The sequence below is a fragment of the Aethalodelphis obliquidens genome, unplaced genomic scaffold (assembly GCF_003676395.1).
Source record: "Aethalodelphis obliquidens isolate GAN/ISIS:26980383/991018 unplaced genomic scaffold, ASM367639v1 scaffold2, whole genome shotgun sequence".
Taxonomy (NCBI): domain Eukaryota; kingdom Metazoa; phylum Chordata; class Mammalia; order Artiodactyla; family Delphinidae; genus Aethalodelphis; species Aethalodelphis obliquidens.
The window spans coordinates 42,222,935-42,231,703 of NW_020837946.1; positions in this window are offsets into that span (position 1 = coordinate 42,222,935).

The following is an 8,769-nucleotide window of genomic DNA, read 5'->3' on the forward strand; positions in this document are numbered from 1 at the left end:
CAATCCATTCAAATGCCACACTTTGTCAAACTACCTGGGCTGTGATCAGAGGTGAGATCCAGTAACCAAAGGATGCTGTGTTGTCTGTCTGTTTCAGATTTCTATTCATATTTTATTTTCCTGGTTGTTTCTGTTTCTGATTGTTTTTAGTTCTTATTAAATACAGAGAGCAGAAGAGGAGGCTCTATGGTTCCTCAGGCTGTGAGGGGGAGCCATGAGCCCTCCCCTCCCTCTGTTCAAGGTACATTGTGAGCTGGGCTTGAGGTGTAAGCTGGGTGGGGAGGGCAGGTGGAAGTGCTGGGAGAGGTGAGAGGTCAGGACCTGAAAGACTCATGGGCAGGGAGGGAGCCTTCTGGACTCCAATTGCAGCTCATCCCAAGGGCTAAGGGATGGAGTGGGGGGGGCCAGGACCTGGGCTCCGAGCCACAGGGTCAGACCCCAGGCCCAGCCTAGGCCCCATCCCACACCAGAAAGAGGAAGGGGCAGTAGAGTCCATTGTTGGAGGTGTAGGACTGTGGGGCAGAGTGACTGGGCCCCCCCTCGTAGAAGTCCCTGACCCACGAGTTTGTATGTTTGTCAGAATTATTTTTAAAGTTGAGAATCTGAGACAATACTAACAAAATTACTCTGCAAAAAATATGTTAAAGCGTTCATTAAATTTTAAAATGTTATCACTAGAAAAAGGCCTTAGAAATCAAGTAGACAAGTTTTACAAATGAGGAAAGTAAGGCCTAAAGACACTAAGTTCCTTTTGCATTATAGTACATTCCATCATGTTTGCCATTAATCAGGCCGGGTATTATGGCTATGTCTATGCAAGAGCCTAAAATTGTTTTAGAAAGAGAGACTCAAATATGTTCTAATAAAGCAGTCCTGCACATGTGGACAAGCAGCCACACACTTCCTGCCTCTGCTCTTGTCACTATGCTTGTTACCTGGATTTGTGGCTCACTCAGTATTTATTTATGTTTTCAGTTGGAACAGAACCATAGCTTCAACTAAGATAACAGTTCTTTGAGGCCAACAAATGTGAGCCCAGAGGGAGAGGAATTTGGAATCGCACATTTTTAGCATTCAGAGATAATTCAAGATAGTTCAAGTGCTTTCTAAGTGTAAACCACCAGGCAAGTGCTTCTTGCTATCACCATTATTTGCCTACAAAAATATTTTATTGCTAAGACATGCTGCACTGCCAAAATAGTTTTGATAAAAAATATTTATATAAGTGGGTTCTACATAGATACAGCCTCCATTTAATCAGGGATCCTGGCTTTTAACATGAATGTGTAGAAATTACAGAAATATGATTAATAGGTAATTTATAGAAATCCATTATGTAGATGTTCATTGACTCTAAAAAAACAGGACAGAATGAGAGGAAATGGTTTTACTGCTACAAGGATTTAAATTATCTGTGAAGAAGGACTTCCTGACAAATACCAGACTTGGTTACCAAAATGGTTTTGGAATTTCCTTCTTTAAAGGTTTCAAACTAATATAACTTCCTTTTAAGACAGGGTAAGAAGTTTTTGTTGTCCTTGATTTTTGTTTTTTTGTGTGTATGAAATAGAGGATAAAATTGTATGACTTCTTAATATCCCTTCACCGTGATACTTCAAGGAACAAATTCACAAGATAGGCCTCAAAATTAACTATTTAAAAGTAAGGCTTATTAAACTCTGAAACAGGTGACCAAGGGAATCTCTAGAATGTCCTTCATAAGGGAGATTTAAGATTCAATGACAGTGGCAGGGTGCTGGGGAAGGGAGAGGGGAAATGGAGAGAAAAGGCTGGAGAAGGCCTATCTAACTGAGGAAGGGAGTGACAAATTAATCTGCTCATCTCAGTCTGCCCAGAGCCCTAGGCCTTCCCAAGTATCAGTACCGCCATGAAAAAACAGTGGAATTCCTGCCCACTTCCTTCAAATATTGTTTTACAAGGTCTTACAGTGTCTTGAGACAACATACATGAAAAGCACTGTAGTCTAAGAAAAGCATTAGCACTAAGTTACTCTTCTCATTTAAATCTCTTTGCCTCAGTTCCTGTTTGTTTTAGGGCTCTGAAATGAGAGAAGCAAAGCTAAGGTTACCAGAAGGTTAAGGGGTTTCCTGCGACTGAAAAGGGACAACTTCAGCGCTTCATTAGGCATTGCCTTGTATTGTCTTCTAATTGCTTCTCGTGCGTAAAACTTACTTTTCCCCAAAGACTCTGAACTTCTCCAGGATGAAGACCTTGATTTACATTTTTTTCGTGTTATCTAAGAGTCTCAGTTTATGCTGAGCATGTAGCAGCTCAAAGTAGTTGATTAATTTATTGGTAGGGAAGGCTGAGGCACCCCCATATATTACCTCTGGGTGTGCCATGGAGTGCCCTGTGAATGAGCAAAGGCAGAAGCAAACAGCAGAAGTGTTAATTTTGAATATGGCATCTGCAACACAAGACATGAACATATTTTTGAAAAAAATCAAATCACATCTTCAAAGCCAAGAAGCTAAACTAGACAGTTATACTAAGGGTTTTTATTTATTTAATTTATGTATTTAACACATACATATGCTGCTTACCATGTTACAGGTACTGGTCCAAGCATTTCAAAAATATTAACTCATTTAATCCTCATAACAAAGACAGTAAGAACTATTATTATCCTCATTTTATAAGAATCTGGAGCTTAGACAGGAAAAGCAATTTCTCCAAAGTCATACAATCTTGCTGGTATTTGAACCTGGGATGTCTGGCTTGAGAGTCCAGGCTCTCAGCTCTTATTATTTGTGAGCTGACTCACCTGGGCAGGGACAAAGAGAGAGAAAGGGGAAGGGGGGCGGGGGAGGGAGAGTTATGAGGGAGCAAGAATGAAAGAGAAGGAAGAGCTGCCATTTTCAATCTGCAATTCAATGGTTTCCATTTCTGCATCCAAGTCAGCTTTTACCATCTCCTAGGAAAAGAATATGGAGGAAAGAGGGGTAGGGATCTGTGGAGCACACACCAAATCCTTTGAAGGGCAGCCTGTGGAAGTGACCCTGACCACTTCTGCTTATATCCACTGAACAGAACTTAGTAACACGTCCACACCTTGCTCAAAGAGAGGCTGGGAAGTGTAGTTTTAGCTGGGTGGACATGTGCCCTCCTAAAACTCCATCACTGTGTTAAAAACACTATGTTATGACAGAAGAAGGCCCTGTCCTCTCACCTGGATTCCTGCAACATCTCTCTGCTTAAATGGCCCTGTTTCAAGGAGGACTTCCTTGACCACCTTATCTAACACAGCACCCATGTCACTCTCCGGCCCCTTATTCTGCTTTATTTTTATTCATAGTACTCATCGCAGTCTGACATTACATTTTACTTTTTATCATCTGTCCCCACCACCACCCCTCAGAGCATAAGCTCCATAGGAACAGGGACTTTGTCTCGTGATCACTGCTATGTTCCCAGCACCTACTTGTTGCTCAGTAATATTTGTGGAATGAAGGAATGAATGATGAATAAGCAATATTCTAACTTGTCTCCCTGCCTTTGATCTTGACAATAAAACAAGATGGGAAAGAGTTTAGTTATCTTTTTTTTGGAATATTTGAATTTTATTTTTTTAATTTATTTTTATACAGCAGGTTCTTATTAGTTATCCATTTTATACATATCAGTGTACACATGTCAATCCCAATCTCCCAATTCAACCCACCACCACCACCACCACCCACCACTTTCCCCCCTTGGTTTAGTTATCTTAACTGGCACCAGAATTCTTAGGAAAGGAGAAAACTGTCTTTCATGATAATAACATATCCCCTTGAGATAGAGGATAAAACCCAAAGCCAGTATTTGAGTAAAATTTCCCTTCATGAAATAGGAAGTGGAAGTAAGGAGAAAACAGAAAACATGAAACTGGGAAGACAGGAACCAGTAAGATGTCAGAAATCTTCCTGACTATGACCCTGAAGTTTCATTAACACTCACTACACTTGTGAGTGCTTTGTGTGAGTGGATTCTGACACGCTTAAAGCAGGGGTTGGAGTTCACAACGGGGCAGGAATGGAGAAGCATGGAAATGGCATGCAGGGAAATGGGAGTCCAAGAGGCAGAGGAGGCCTTAAGAATGTAAGCGCCTCTAGACTTTCCAAAAATGTGATATTTCCTAAATGACAGCACATGGGAAGTGAAGTACAGTCTGCCTCTTACGGCAACGCTATACATTATTTATGCTCCATCACTCATTTATATAGGATTTCCTTGTATGTTGCTCTTTTTCACACTGACATCATTGATGGGTTATATGGCGACTTGATTGGGAAAGATTAGGGTCATGTGATCATGTGCTTTTTCACCATTAATCTTTCTAGTGAAAGTGAACACTCAATTCCTCTCCGTTGTCTCAGCAAAAGGATAAGGAAAAGGCAGGACCTTCAGGCCTTCTCCAAACTGCACCCTCACTTTCATCTGTACCTACTTCAGGATGCAGTGTAGAGTGAAGGGGATATGGTCAAATGATCCTTCAGCTCCTTCCCTTCTGCCTAATTCCTTTTATCAGTAATATGCTTTTATCCCACCACCTTTGGTATGAAGCTCAGAGTTAAGTTTTTCTTAAGGTAAGAATAATTACACAAAATCTTTTATTTTGTCATACAGTATTATTTCAGGAGTTAAGTTCTGGGAACAGTAGGACACATAAAAATATTTGATACAGGAGTTCTGTGAACAAACTTACACTGTTAATAATCATTCTTAATGAACTGCATTTTCATTGCAAACTACATGTGTACAGTTATCTATTATTGCATAATCACTGCAAAACTTAATGACATAAAACAAAAATTATTAGGCATACAATTTTGTAGGCTAGAAATCTGGACAGGGCATAGCTCATCTCTGCTCTGCAATGACTGTGGCATCATCTGGGCAGGGAAGGGGAAAGGAAGTACTCAAGTGGCTAAAGATAGCTGAGACAACCGGGGCCAGTCAGGCATTTTTTTCTTCTCATATCCTCTCCATGTAGCTAGCTTGGGCTCCCTCACAGCATGGAAGGCTCAGTATAGTCAGATTTTCTTTTTACATGAAGCTAGTGTCCCAAGAAATCCAGGATTAAATTACAAACCTTCACATGTCTTAGCTTCAGAAGTACCAGAATGTTACTTCTGGCACACTCTAAGGCTATTCCAGATACTATATGAGGAAATGGGAATTAGACTCCACCTCTCAGTGGGAGGAGTAGCAAGTAATTTTAATCTACCATATTGCATTTTCTTGGAACATAACCTCAATATAAAACACAGACTCTATATATCTCCCTTCCTTAATTTAAGGAAGTTAAATTCTGTAAGAATAAGGACAAATGTATTTTATGCAATAATATGCATTCAGAAATGGGTAAAATTCCTTGCAAATGATTGGTGATCAATAAATATTTATTCAATGGATATATGAATTAATGCATTCTTAGCAGCTTGATAAATAAATCTGGGTAGCAAATATCCATGCCACTCACTAAAACCAAAACCACCAAGCAAGAATATGTACACAGAAGCTCTGCTTCTTTTGATAGGAATCTTCCCCAGCCTCTAAAATAAAACCTGTAACCACCAAGATTCCATTATACCTACTGGAGACCTTCCTAGCGTGTAGGGGCCACTCTCTCCTGATGCAAAGGCACTGAGCTGTGAGCATGCCCTGGTATCAGAAACCCCTACTGTGCCAAGACAAGATTAGAAATCATCTCCTGACACATCTCTCCAGGCAATACTCGGCCCACAAAAAATGCAGACGCAAATGCCATTCGAGGCTCCTGAGTTAACCAGCCTTCTGGTTCCAGTGCCTTTAAACAAATTTCCATATTCTCAGCCTCATTCTCTTAACTTCATTCATACAACCTATTATGGTTAACCGAAAAACTGACCAGTGTCAAGAACTGCGAATGGTCAGACATTTTACCCTACTTGCAGACAAACAAGTTAAACCTGCTAGAGTTTTCATGGCAGAAGGTCAGAGACTCCTGGCTTAGAGACAAAGACTTTATTGCTCATGACACAGCAGGAACATAAGCTTCACGTTCACATCAGTTCCCTTTGCCTCCCCTCCAAGTCACATGGGGGTGACACAGAGGTGGGTATAGGTGGATCCTGCACATGTCATGGATTTGCATCACATCTGAGGAACCTCAAGTTTAGGAAACCTCAAGCTTTTATAAGAGGTGGCAAACAAGTTGCCTAACCTTTGCCCCAGAGGAAAACATCATCTTTATCATACTGGACATCAAATAACCCTACCATCTGCTCCCTCTATATATCCTCTACTACTATCTCTATTTTCCAAAGTTGTTCACTATACAAACATTTCTGAAAAGACAGTCCAGAACAAAAGATTGTCAGTGTATCCGCTCAAAAGACATTCAGAAATATGAAAGATCCATGGAGAATTGCCTCTCAACAGCCAGAAGTTAGGGACATAAAGGAGACCTCACATTTATATGGTAGGTGGTGGAAAGATATTTCATTAAGAGTAAAAAAGGTGGAAAGATTTCTCTTCTTCCTGGAAGACACCTTCCTTTTGTTTTCTCTATTTCTCTTTCTTTCTCTTAAAAAAAAAAAAAACAACTGTGTTATGTTGTTCCTCTTTCAGGTGGTTTATATACTCATATGACCTCCTACTCAAGAAGGAACCCAACATTTGAAAGGCTTTTGAATACCAATATAGGGTTCAAAGGAAAAGATGCATGGAGTGGCCAGCTTAGTCTTCTCTGCTTCCTTAGCCATTGAGGAAAAAAACTTTCTTTTCTGTGGGCTCATCATTCCAGGTCTCCTATCCCTGCCACAGTAGGAAGAACAAGAATATCAGGATTCCCAGGATTATGGGTTTAACTGGAAAAGGCGAGCCAAGGCGGCCAATGAGCTGCCTCTGCCTCTGGTTTAGAAATTATACTGAAGGGTTAACCAAGACCTGGGGCTTACAGAATGGGAAACCACATGGAGATTGGGATGAATGCCCTAGCCAGTAATAAAGCATTTTCTTGAAGTGACTTCTGTGCTTATATGACTTAGAGACCTGAGGTAACAGTAGGCAGCTGGTGGTCAGTTAGAGAATTCAGACCCCTAGCTATCCCCTGCCATGACTAAAGCCCTCATGTTACCCCATTTCAGCACCACACCTGTATATCTATACCCAGTATTTGTCTACCTGCGTAGTTCTCCCAGTAAAGCGGGAGCTTTTAAAGGGCTACAGATATATGTCACTCACCTTTGCAGCCCCAATGCCCAGCACTTATTTCCCATTCAACAAACATTACCAACCAAGAGACCCTTGCTACCTTTTATTTCTGTACTAATCCTTCTTAAACACAAACTTTTACATGTTCAAAAACCTCTAGGAGCCTCCTATCTGCCACTGTATCAAGTCTAAACTCCATTACCTAATTTCTAAGGAACATCATAGTATGTAATAAGTAGATATAATTTTTCAAAAATTTCTTGTAAGAGTTGATTGCTGAGTTTCACTAATCTCTTTCAGACAGAAATAGGACTTAAGGTCAGCTAGATGGTGAGTGTAGCTGCTCAGGGTTTCCTCAAATTCTAACTCGTCAACAGTGCTTTCTTTTATTACCTTTGCTTTTCTCTTGCATAAATTCTCAATGCCCTTAGAATTTATGTCACACTCTATTACTTAGTTACATGCCATCTTGTACAGGACAGGTTACCATTATACAGCTCCTCACGGATCCCATAAGGGTGTGCAACAAAGCAAATTACAACACAACATGAAACTATTCACTAATGAATTGATCGCTTATAAATATAATTTCCAAAGATGTATTCCAAATCCATAAAAATGATTACTTCTGACAAAAGGTGAAAGGGAATGGAATGAAAATGGTGATTGATAGGGTCTTCAGCTTTATCTGTAATAGTCTTTTTTTTTTTTTTTTTGCCGTACGCGGGCCTCTCACTGTTGTGGCCTCTCCCGTTGCGGAGCACAGGCTCCGGATGCGCAGGCTCAGCGGCCACGGCTCACGGGCCCAGCCGCTCCGCGGCATGTGGGATCTTCCCGGGCCGGGGCACGAACCCGTGTCCCCTGCATGGGCAGGCGGACTCTCAACCACTGTGCCACCAGGGAAGCCCTGTCTTTTGAAAGAAAAATATATTCATGCTGAGGTAGATTTTCTCCGAAGATGGCTACAGCAATCTCTGCCATGCTGCTCACCCTTTACCATGGGACTTTGCTGCTCCTCCCCTAAAGACGTGAAGTCTATTTCTTGTCCCTTTGAAACCGACTGACCTGCTTAGCCCAACAGAATGTGATGAAAGTGACAAGGGGACAGAGTCCCAGAGCCTAACCTTAAGAGATCCTGCAGCTTTTGCTTCCACTTCTTGGGAACCCTGAGGTACCAGGTAAAGAAGTGTGACTCCCCTACTAGAGAGATCAGAGTGAGAGTCCCTGGAGGCTTAAAGATGGAGGACAGAGAAATCCCAGGATTCTAGTCATCCCAGCTAAGGAGCCAGACGTGTGATTGAGACCATCTCAGATTCCTATATGAACATTCCTAGCAGAGATGACCCATTCCACCTAAGCCCTGCCTAGCCAATCCCAGAATCATGAGTAGATAAAATTCATGACTGTTGTTTTCAGCCACTGAATTTCAGACTGGTTTGTTACACAGCAATAGGCAACTGTTAAGTTACTTGTGTTATTCACAATTAATTTTAAAAAATAAATAAGCCACATGCAAACCTTTCTTCCTGTTTAACAACTAGCCTCTCTCCTTTTCCCACCTCATCCCGTGTC